The following is a 12,290-nucleotide window of genomic DNA, read 5'->3' on the forward strand; positions in this document are numbered from 1 at the left end:
AACATGTGGTGTTTTACAAATGGACTGAAGAGCAACAATGGGCGGTGCTTTATATTCTAATAGTCTCTAAGATTAAAGAGGGAGGTGGGAACAGTAGCTAAGTAATTGTGGTATCGCACTATGGCAGCCATCAACATAAAACAATTAACCGGAGAGATGGGAATCAACCAAGTTGGTTATACAGTGTGATAGCTATATAAAAGCAAATCCACAGTGGCTGAAAACAGCCCTGCTATCTTAATGAATATTAATTATTATAGTCCTTAGAGGGAGATTTGGAATGTGGTCTGGAGGAACCTCTGCCAGTCACCAACACAAAAGCACAGCACTTCTCAACAGCTAACAAAAGAATTCCACAGATGAAACAATTTAAAAGGAATGTCTTGCAAGGAGAGAAAATCTAGCTATATGCTCTGGCATGTCAAGTAAGTTAAATAAATTACCACTGGACATCTGCCCCATTATTCCGCAACTGATTTCCTTGAGGTTCAACACATCGCCAAAAATATCATCTCAAATATTCCAGCCAAGAAAGCTCAGGAAACATATTAAACTGTAATTTAATTGGAAATCTTGCAGATCTTGCTTTTAATATCACTTTTATTTGTTGGAGTTGAAATCAAATAAATTAATTTGGGTTATGGTTTGTTTAGTATAATTTCGATAAAGCAAACTTTGTATATATTGGAAGCCGAGACTTCAGAAACCCACCTCCCAACGTTTATACAGGTTACCACAAAAATAGTGACAGTTGTGGGCAGTCACGTACTGAACATTCTCCATTAATTCTCTTAAGGAGCAACAAATGTTATGCAACAGTAAAAGTTAGTTGGGAGCATTTTGTGGGCTGTGCATGGGTTACAGCAATGCCAAACGAGATTAAACATAGGGGTGCAGAATAAACAAATAACTGAAGCTCAGTGGTAAAGTTGCAGCAATTGCAAGCAAAGTGAACCACAGCATATCTTTTAACCAACAGACTTTAAATGCATCTTGTAAGTTATGGTCATAAAATAATATCAACAAATATCAGTAGCAGTTGCATTATTATACTGTATGCTTAATTGTTGAATCACTAACAGCTCGGAGCAATGTTCTGACTCTTCAATATATCTTTTTGGGAACATCTTCCTTTATCTAATGTGCACATGAATTGCACTGGACCATAGATGCAAGCAGAGCTGAACTGAAGTGTAAATCCATTATCGGTAATATTCCTAATTTCCGAGAGAAAAAAGGAAAAATAATAACAACAATAAATAAATAAATAAACACTTCTCCAACAGTTAAAAATATTCCTTACATCTCAGTTGTCTTACCTTTGTAAGACACTAATCTGGATCGAACATGCAACTGTAACAGTACGACTCGATTTTGCATGCAATTTAAGCTAAACGTATGGCCAACCAATCTTCTATAACATAAAATGAGTAAGTGCAATGATCTATGTGCAGTACATTTATTGTCTACTAACGCAATTGAAATCCCAAAACTTAGATTCCCCTATGTTATTGTGATATCACACTACTGCACGAAGAGTTACTAACAATCTACACTACAAACTAGTGATGCGACAAAATAAGAAAGCTCCCATTATAATAAATGTATAACACAAAGTTGTCTATACATTGCAAGCGAGAGCATTGATTATAACAGGAGCGCTCTAGTATTTCGCGTCGCTTCACGACGGGGTGTAAAGTCACAAGAGTGAGCAAGTTCATCATCACTGACGCATTTCAGTCATGCAACACTTACACTCATCTGTTCTCGCTTTGCAATGAGAGAGATCCAGCCTGTGGCAAAGCAACGACCAATTGAAAACCGCTCAAAAATGCTATGTCGTTTTAGCCAAAATCCCTTTTAGATTATATCCATCTTCCAAGTTATCATTTGCGTGCCGTAATAACTTCCAATTTTAAACATCCAGTTTCCTGCTGTTGTCAAGCTTAAAATACACTGCACCAATTCAAAACAGCTCTCTCCCCCAAAGTGCGCGCAGCAGACAGGATGAAATCAGTCCGTCAGCATCCAACTCTTGAATCCACACTTCCCAACACACACGCTCTCAAACTGCTGGAGTGAAACTCGACACCTACAACGGCAACCCACTCCAGCATGAATATTCATGAACCACGTGTAGGAGCGTAGTAATACCGACACCTAATCGACGGGGGGCGCCAACGTGGCGTGTCAAAACATTGTGAGATTTGATTTGGTCAGACTTTGGTGCCGCCAAATCTTCTTCTGAGGGAAGTGAATTTACTGTGCTTACCTTGATATATTTTTATCTTTATGCAGTAATTTACTAGAAATGGGACTAACGGTATTAAGTGTAACAAACTTCATTAAAACAAACTGTCTGTGCACTGAGTAATGAAAAAACATGCATCAAATACATAGCACGAAACGTACAAATGGGAAACACACATGCAATTTAACATATTAGACACAAAAACATCATAACGTTGTCATTATGACTCGTACTTAATGTTCAAAGTCTTCCGAAGACATATAACAGGTCACCAAAAATCTTCACGTTCTCCACTCAAATCTATTGCACGCTAGATCTGATGGGTAGTCTGATTCATTTCTGCGAACCAGTTCTTTTGAACGGTTCTTTGCAATTTACCGGTTCAAAAGACTTTTTTAAATTAGTATTATTGCTGTATACAAGAACAATCGATACAAAGAAATGTTCGTTCAAATGTAAACAAAAAAACAAACAAAAAAACAATAGGTGCAAGAGTAAATGAATAAATAAAACAACACAAAGATGAAAATGGTGCCACCTATGTAACATCATACTCACAAAAGAGAGATTTTGCTGTTCTTTTAGTACGTCATCATCACGTAGTGACGCCATTACGTGTTCCAGACGTCCCAGCGTCCTGACATACAGTACGGTGCAAAAGTGTTAGGCACACAAGCTGTTTCACAAAAACATTTGTCTTAAGATGGTTATTTATATCTTCAGCTTCAGTGTGTCAATAGGAAATATACATTTTAGACTCCCAAACATTCCTTTTGCAAATATAAATGAATAGAAAAGAAGAACAGGGAACCCTGCAACAGATGGTATGACCCCAACAGAGCCCCCCCACTGAACATCGAGTAGGTCTGGGATTACAAGAAGAGATGGAAGAAATGGAGACAGCCTAACTAGTTAGAAGAACTGTGGCGAATTCTCCAAGATGCTAGGAACTTCCTTGTAACAAGCTCTTAGTTCGGGGCAATGGAGGAGTCAGGAGACAACGAAGCAGGTTCAAGGTCAGACTTTTTATTGTCCTTCTGCACTGTACACACAATCGACGGTAACCAGTGATAACAAAGGAATAGGAACTCTAATAACTGAAAGCACTCTAAACATAAACAAACAAACACACTCTCTCTCTCTCTCTCTCTCTCTCTCTCTCTCTCTCTCTCTCTCTCTCTCTCTCTCTCTCTCTCTCTCTCTCTCTCTCTCTCTCTCTCTCTCTCTCTCTCTCTCAGTACCGGCTGTCGTGTTTGGCGAACACTCTCTCCCCCTCTGATGCTTCAGCGTGCCTTTTAAGCCTCCCTCTGCCATCACTATAATGAGAGACAGGTGTTAGAAATAATTATGAGAAGGAGATGAGGAGGATGAAGGTGTATAAAAGAACTAATCTTGAGAAATCTTTTGTCATTCTTAAAGGCTTGTGATGTGGTTTGGGTGAGAGAATGGAGGTCAACACAACAGCTTTGTCAGGTCGTGTAACTGAATGATTCCTCCCATCTGGTGGTTAAGGGAAGCATGTTGAACGCCCTGTGGACATTTACTTTCATGTGCTGCAGAAGTGGAGCCATGGCCTTGGATCAGTTTCTTGTCCCATCAATCCTGAGAGACAACAAAAGAACAAATCACTGTCTGTTTATGTATACATCTTTTTGACATAGAATAAAGCAAAGTACTCCTAAGGACTTTGTATTGTGCAGACCCTACTCAATGGTTTCATTACAGTGCAGAGCACCTTTCCGAATATTATATCAATATATGTGTGAATTATTTTGCATCAACCAACAATATTCCCCCAAATGTTGTCCCAACTAACCTAACAGAGTTCTGAACAAACAATTTCATATTGAACAATGTTGCTGATTTGCGAGTTCCCAACATGCATTGCAGCATTAATAAATTATGTGGAGAGTGTAGTAGGCTTAGTTTTTGCTATTTGCTGAATTTATTTATGCTGTTATTGTTGTTTTTTGTTGCCACTGTAAGTCAGTTATTCTGTGGTGATGTTAGGAGCTCATCTTTTCTACTTAACTTAATGAGGGTTGTTGATTGTCACCGTTATCGAGGTCTGTGTGTTAACGGTTTAGGTCAGTGTTTCCCAACCACTGTGCCGATTGTCAGGTGTGTCGTGGAAAATTATCAGATTCCACATTCCACTGAGACTAATTTTTCAACCATTTTTCCTAACTTGGTGCGACTACAATGTTGGCTGACTCTCTGATTGTGCTCTGTCGTTTTTTGTTCCATATGAGAAATATCAAATGGCAAATGTTCCAAACGCGAAAGGAAACAGCTTTACCCGGATCAGTCAGTGCTGCTCAGTGGACAGATCAGCACAGAGACGTGCATTTACACATGGACCGGTCTCGAGCGCACATCCGCGCAGATCATCATAAACAGAGCTGCGAGAAGCATGGGATGGGTTGCGAATTCGGCATTGATTATTTGTTTAAAACCTCTATGAAAGCCCATAATGTGTCGATGATTAAACCAGTTTAAAATTTTATTAAACTGTCCCAACATTCTAAACAGCACTGAAAAGGAATAAAGGAGAAATCTGCACAATGAAAGGACAGAAATCGTAAGGTTTCAATCCACACATCACAGATATTAAAAAAATATTTACCATGAACTTATATCAATATAGTAGTGAGAGATTACAATTTAATTTCAGAATGTGTTTTTCTTATGAAAAATGCCATAATTTGTTTTATGGTTACTGCTAATCATGGTTTTACTTATACTTTTGGTTACTATGATCTTATTGCAAATGCCACAGTTAAAACTATGGATACATTGGAACTTTCCTTCTGTGTAAAATCTTTTCTAATGCCCTCTGATTGTAGAAAAAGGCTTTGTTTGTCTTCAGATGACTGTATTTTAATCATCAAGATCCTGATAAAAAGAAAAACAGTGAAAGAAAACTAATTTTATTTCAGTTGGACCGGTGCGACCAACTCAAGTGCTGGTGCGACCATTTGTAGAATTTAACACCGGTGCTACCACTCTTAAATGTTAGTCTGGAGCCATGTAAATAAATAGATAAATACAAAATTATTTGCTGTGGCATTGCAAGAATTAATTTGCAAGAACGAATCTAAAAATAAGAAAAGATGCAAATTTGTTATTTTTTTCATTACCCGATTAGCACTCTTGCCACCTGTGATCCCATTACTGTACCTATGTGACTTGCGTTTTTTGCATAGCCGAATTTCAAACATTACGAGTAAACATGCAACTAAAATGGACAGAAAACATGGAAGTTCTTGAAAAGGAAAACTATCAACGATGGTTATGTGGGACAGTGGGATAGAGGTGTGCCATGGGATTTGTTTAACTGTAAAAAGTGTGCCGTGGCAGAAAAAAGGTTGGGAAACACTGGTTTAGGTCTGTTGAGTTTCTTTGTCAAGCAGTTGTATGCACTGCCTTGCAATATGTACCTCTCATCAGAGGCAAAGATTGCAGTTCTTGCTTTTTGGCCTTTTCATGTAAAAGTAATTGAAATAGTGTCAAAATGAAAGTTTTTGCTTTTTGATTTGATAGTTGGCTGAACAAGAAATTAGAAGCTCTCACAACAGGAATGTTTGCATTTGGTGAACAAGCAAATTTACATTGACTAAACAAAGCAATGTTACTGTCTGAGGAAATTATATTAAGACAGTTATTGAGAGAACTCAAACATCTTACTGCATCATGTTGCCTTGATTTGAATTTTGCTCAACAATTCATCCTTTCTTTCTTTTTTTACAGTGTTCCAGACAACTTCAACATTATCTCATCCTGCAGTCATAACTTGATGATTTTCCATGGTCAGAAAAGGGATCTTATTTGTTTTATGGATACCTGCTAAGGAAGTTTAAACCTAGCCTAAGATGATTTGCTGGTCTTGGCTAGTTTAAGATGGTTGTAGATGCTATAAAGCCTGGGCAAGGTGCTGCATAGCTGGTTTAGTTGCAGATGAAGAGTGTCCAAAACCCCTCTAAATCCAGCCGACAGGTCAGTCTGACCAGCTTTAGTAAGACCAAAGCTGGTTTAGTACTTTCTCATGTGAGAACAAGCTCTGGTCTCCCTTACATCTTTGCTCACATGGTCTTCAAAAATTTAAATTCCTATACACTTTGAGTGCTTCAAGATTAAATAATAAGAACACATTAAAGACATCCACATGTAAGAGGCATTATGTTGTGTATTTTTAACTGTGATTCAGCCCTCTCGAAACAATAAATGATATGGCACTCTATTTTCTGTGGCATGAGAAGTTGTTTTATTTCATGCATTAGTGTACACATATATTGTACAGCACTAATGAATATTTAATATTTCTTAATTAGCTAAAGAAAGTGCAAATAAACCTTGACAATGACCCAAGTTCAGCCTCCGAGCAGATGCAACATCTATAGCAGTCTACATGGTAAATCAAGTAATCATGTTTTAGAGCCCATGGTACCAAGTGGACATGCCAAAATTTAGATAAAATAAATAAATAATTAAAAAAAATACATTAGAGAGGAGATGAAGTTTTCCTGAAAAATATACCATATAGTTTATTTATATGAATTGAGTGTAGGGAGAAATGTACCCTTGAGTCCAGAAAATTGCAAATTTTCCTGTGTGCTGAATAGGAAAGAAAATAAAGATATTGTGGGACATCTTCCTCCAGTAGTCTGACTGCTATAGGTATGGGAAACAGGGTCATATACTAATGTGAACTTCAGTCAGGTTTACTTCTTATGTCATCTTCCCTTTGCTGTGACAAGTAACTGGTAGACCAGGGGTGGTTTCACATTTTTTACTGTGACAGCCAAAAAGTAATTTTTTGTATAGACACATACTCTAAAGGTCTTGACTACAAAAAAAGCTTTTAAACATTGAACACTGAACACTCCTTTTGTGACACCATGTCCTACACTATATAGGGTAAGTTTTCACAAATAGTGTCATTAAACAGGCTTTTATAGGCTTATCAGCTAAATCAAAACAGTAAACGAATTATAAAACACAAAATAATTAAAGAAACAGCTAAAATGTAAAGCATACATAAATATCAACAATTGCTTTGGCCAACAAATATTGTAATTAATAATTTGTATAAATGGATAACATTTAACAGATATGTGACAACTTCCCCAAACCTGATATTTATGAAGAACATGATGATATTGGAATTTTACTTTAAATGATTTTATTGACAAAAAAGATCCTAATTTAAGCGGGTTTTGATAAAGGTGTTTCAAACCAACGCACAAAACCACTGCTTGAGAAAACATGGATTTGTGTTTTTAGTAACTTTTTAGTTACCGAGATATAGTCTTTTCCGGTGACAACTAGCCCCAGTCTTCCCTACTGATGCAAAGCAATATGCTCCAGAAACAGGCTTAGAATAGTCAACAAAACAGCTATTTGAAAGTCATTTCTTGTGAAAATATTACATAAAATATATGACGAATTGGACTGAATGTATCTCAGCTAATAAGTTAGAGAGGAATCCCTGTACATTTGCATCTTATGTCCGCACATTGGTAAACACTCCATTAAAAGTTTACAACCAAGACAACTAAATGTATTTGGATATGTAGAGAAACCAGAACATTTGTATTTGGGTGGAGTGGAACCCAACCCATCATGCTGACATTGAGGCAAACAAGGCCAAGCAAACCCAGAGTCTCATTTTCAGCATGAAGTTGATTCATGATGTCTGAGCGACCACAGTTATTTCCTGCCAAATTCAAAACTGTAATTTTGTCGTATTTATTTGTTTGCTGTGAGTTAAAAAGGCATAACATGCTAAAAGGTTCTGATTTTAATAGCAATTCACACATTACTTCATTTTGAACAATGAGGTCATGTTCAAGAGGTTTCTATTGCATGTCAGCTTGAGTTTCTGTGTGGTTGTGGATGGAGTGACAAGTACTTTCAGTACAATCTCTTTGTTTTGGCTAAACAATATTTTACAATCACATTTATGCAAATTATTTTATTCAAAGCAACCTATGGTGCATCTAAGGACATTTCATCTGTATGTGTGTTCCCTGGGAATCAAACACAATGAACTTGTCATTGCTTGTCCAAGCTCTACCAGCTGAGCTACAGAAATTTAAATGTATAATTTAGCGGACACTTATCGTAAGCGATTTACAGTAGGTCCATTGCAGGAACAATCCCTCTGAAGCAATCAGAAGCATTAAAAGTCATTCTGGTTGAAGATGCGACCTCAGTAACCCTCCTCTTGTTGGCTCGTTTCCACAGTTCTACAAACACAGGGAAAGACTAGAATTTAAATTGTTTGACTTGTATCACAAAATCCCTATCACCATCGCCAGATTCAGTCCAGGCCACCTGCTAAATGGGGAAACAAATACACAATATAGATTTAAGATAAGGCACACATATTTTCCTATGTTACACCACTTATTTCAAAGCTACACCAATATAAACAGGATCATTTGTAGAACTAAAAATATTAGTCTGTGATTCACTCTAAAGTTACTGCCGCCAGCAGACTACAGCTAGATACAAAACACACTGAAAGATTAATCTCTTATTGGAAATGTTTATGGTTTGCACAATCGTAACACTGATTAGGAAGATCTATCAGGGGACCATATGTGGCCAATATGTCAGAGACGTAATGGAAAGAGGCTGAGCCGAGCTCTAGGCTAAGTTGCAGAACTGAGTTGAAAACACAGGAAAACACAGTAAGATTCCTTGAACACATCGTGATGTCACTGTCATTTCCAGAAAGGCATTTCTACAGCTCTCCACAAAACGTCAAAAGTCATGTAAAGAACAAATTTGCTTAACAAAAAAAACGCACATTTAGTAAGAAACATTTCATATTTTTTTCAGTTTTGTTTATATTGGCTGATTTACCTCTTACTGGTTGTCATCTGCATTTTTCCACTGCCATTTCCGCCTTTTATTGCTCTGAATCCAAACAAACAATGTTGCTTATTTCAAATGTTCACATCTCACAGATTTATCACCTAAACATCAAGAAACACAAAACACAATTGTTTGTTAACCGAGGGATATTGCCTGTTTTAGCTTACAAACCACTTGAGTGGAAAAGACAGGTAATGTTTGAAGGATCTGCTACAGTACTTTGCGGTTAGTAGTTTTGCCACATCACACGTTTGTGGACTTTGAAATTACTCCACCACGGCTATTTTAGAGACAGTGGTCTGAATCATGCTGTCGAATCTGGTCCTGTCATGGACGGGTCAATGGTGACTGGAGGTCTGGTCTTTTGATTTGTGATGATATGTTGCAAGATTTATTGCAAGATGAAGAAAAGTCACAAAAAGTACCTAACGGATTCTTTTCTGGATTTTGTCAATGATTTGACTTTTGTAACTCATGTATCCCTACATGTGCTCTTGGCTCTTGAAAAATGTACAAAATACAAAAGTTCAAGTGTGTTTTTTAAAAAACCTCCAAAGCACCTGCTAGTCGAATCCCTTCACATAACATCAAACTGTCAGTTACCTCATTCACAATGGCTCTCTTTACCTACTGTTTTTCTTCTTCTCTTGGCCAGTTTCCATTTAGTCCGCTGAACTGCCTGGTGTGTTTGAGACATAAAAGAAACCAACAGGTCCAAAATGCTTATGAGAAAGTGTCTGGAACCAGTCTCTCATCCCTGCTGTGCAGACATAGAGTTAGGTTAAATATCTTTATAAGATTTAGATGGTAATTTTCGAACATTCACAGAAAATACAGGGGAAATTTTAATGTGTTCACACATTGACAGAGTTTTTCAGTGTTCCCTGGGAATGTCTAAATGGGAATATCTTTATAGAATAATTTTTAGTGGAAAAAAGACCAGGTAGTTTTCTGGTCTTAGTTGGTTTAAGGTGGTCTAGCTGGTCTTCCAGACTGGCCAAGTTGGTAACCAGCTAGTTGAGCTGGCCGACCAACAGGTCTCACCCAGAACATCTCTAAAATCAGCAAACAGAACGAATAAGACCAGCAAACCAGCTTATGGTTGGTTTAAGATGCTTTATTTCAGCCGGATCTAAAAAAATTACATGACTGTGGCAAAATTTGTGAAAAATGATATTAGGTGGTTCCTATTCCAAGGTGAAATGTCCACTGAGGGGAGTAAAATTGAGTTTTGTTTTCTCCTGAATAGATGAGGTTTTTAAGGGCAGTGCTCTATCGAGTTTTAAATCAACAAAACCTATGTCCCTACCCTGAAGCTTAAACCAACACCTAACCGATAGTGTCATAAAATCAAATGTGATATGAAAAATGCAATTGCTGAAGCAACCACATAATTATGTGGTGCTTTTCACACTTTTGGCTCATGTGTCGACTTGCATGCTCCTCAGGACTCATACCCCAGTCCTTTGCATCACAAGTGCAACACTCTATCTGTTGAGCTAAGCCACAATTTGATCACTCTGAAACAAGCTTGTAATGTAGTTTTTAAGTGTTTAGATGTTATAAGATCTGTGAGGAACAAAAGTAAGTGTTTAGGAACTGATAATCTGCATTTTGTTAAAAGTCATTTTTGTTGTAGCGCCTCTAGTATTCATTTCACCAAGAAAGTGCCACGATACGTACAATGAGCCACGTAAAAATAATTTAGCAAAAATGTAGGTTTTGTAATGTGATTCTACGAGATCAGGTTGCTTTTCGCAGGGATGAACAGTCAGTACCTTCTTTTTTTTCCAGAAATACCTCTGAGAATATTTTTTCCCTTACATATCGCTTGAGGTCATTATTTAAGGAGTCCTTGTTCTGTTTACAAAATCCCTGTCATATCACAAAGACACATCCCTGGCAAAGAGAACTCGTCTGTCTGCAGTGATTTACAGTTTTGTCAAAATACTCCTGCTTAATTTATTTAACGGCTACAGTATGATCCAGACCAGCTTGATCTTGGTTTATATTCCATTCTCTTCAAACCATACAAAAGAGGAACGTACCAAAGTTTTTCAGACACCTAGCATTAGAAATGTTGCTTTAAACCACAAATAGATAGGTGGGCCTAAACCTTAAAATAATGTCAGTGAATGTTGAATTTGTTTATTTTAGTATTTTTTTGTGTTGTTCATGCATGTATTTGTATTATTAAAGTGCCTCAGATAATGTTAAGTAAACTGTTATTGGTTTGCAGCCCTAATAATGTAATGCAATATAGAGACATGCAATAGAAATGTTCATGGTCAAGCATACAGTTTTAACAAGAAAGATAAAACACTAGCTAGACTCTGCAACAAACAACAGGGGCAGTTTCTAAACCTTTCACATTATTTATGACAAGGACATTTGAGCTTGGGTCCATTATTACTAGACATAAAATCCAGGAAGCAGATATTCAAACATCAGTATGGTGACCTAAATGGATAAAAAAAGCAAACACCTGCCCTTTTATCTTTACATTTGTCTTAAAAGGGGTCTAAACACCACTGATTGAACACAAATGGTAGATCTACATTCTAAATGTAAACAAAGTCATTAAAGTATATATTTACTGCCAAATGACCAAGTAATGGTGTGTGTGTGTATGTGCATGTGTATGTGGTGACAAAGTGTATTTAAAGCAGGGGACAAAACCTTAGACAGACCCCAAAAACTGCACATTGGTTGACAGCTGGCTCAAATCAAGGAAAGCCATGTTTCAACCCTTATCGTCTTCTTGTTCCCTGTCTTTATACAAGAGCTCTTTTACAGACTCCCTGTTTGGTGTTGCTATACTTCGGATCTAAAAACTGAGGCACAACAATTGAGCTGCAAAATTTTCTAAAGCAACAAGGAAATTACTGGGATAACTAAATATAATGAATGGCAAATCACAAGTAATCAAGAATAGACAAAGACTGCCTGGGATGAAAAATATGTGGGGGGCCTTAAAAGCATATTATATGGTTATGGCCCTGAATATTGCACTTTAATACTGTGATTTCCAGATGCAGCTCATGATTAAAGCAAAGCACCCATTCTGACTTGAAGGCCTTTTCTTTCTAGGCTGGAACAAAACTGAGTGGGTCACTCAAAAATGTCACTCTTCTTTTCATTGTGTGGAAATAAAATA

At 37.2% G+C, this 12,290-nt stretch overlaps 1 protein-coding gene across 1 annotated transcript in view; it reads right to left on the reverse strand.

The window, feature by feature from the left end:
- Nucleotides 1–1,909, reverse strand: part of dchs1a (dachsous cadherin-related 1a) — a 171,062-nt gene extending 169,153 nt beyond the window's left edge. Inside the window, exon 1 of the mRNA XM_051678446.1 lies at nt 1,756–1,909. The gene's annotated coding sequence lies outside the window, so the exon portion shown is untranslated. The remainder of the gene's footprint in view (nt 1–1,755) is intronic.
- Nucleotides 1,910–12,290: the final 10,381 nt, after the last annotated feature.

The sequence above is a fragment of the Myxocyprinus asiaticus genome, chromosome 39, assembly GCF_019703515.2.
Source record: "Myxocyprinus asiaticus isolate MX2 ecotype Aquarium Trade chromosome 39, UBuf_Myxa_2, whole genome shotgun sequence".
NCBI lineage: Eukaryota > Metazoa > Chordata > Actinopteri > Cypriniformes > Catostomidae > Myxocyprinus > Myxocyprinus asiaticus.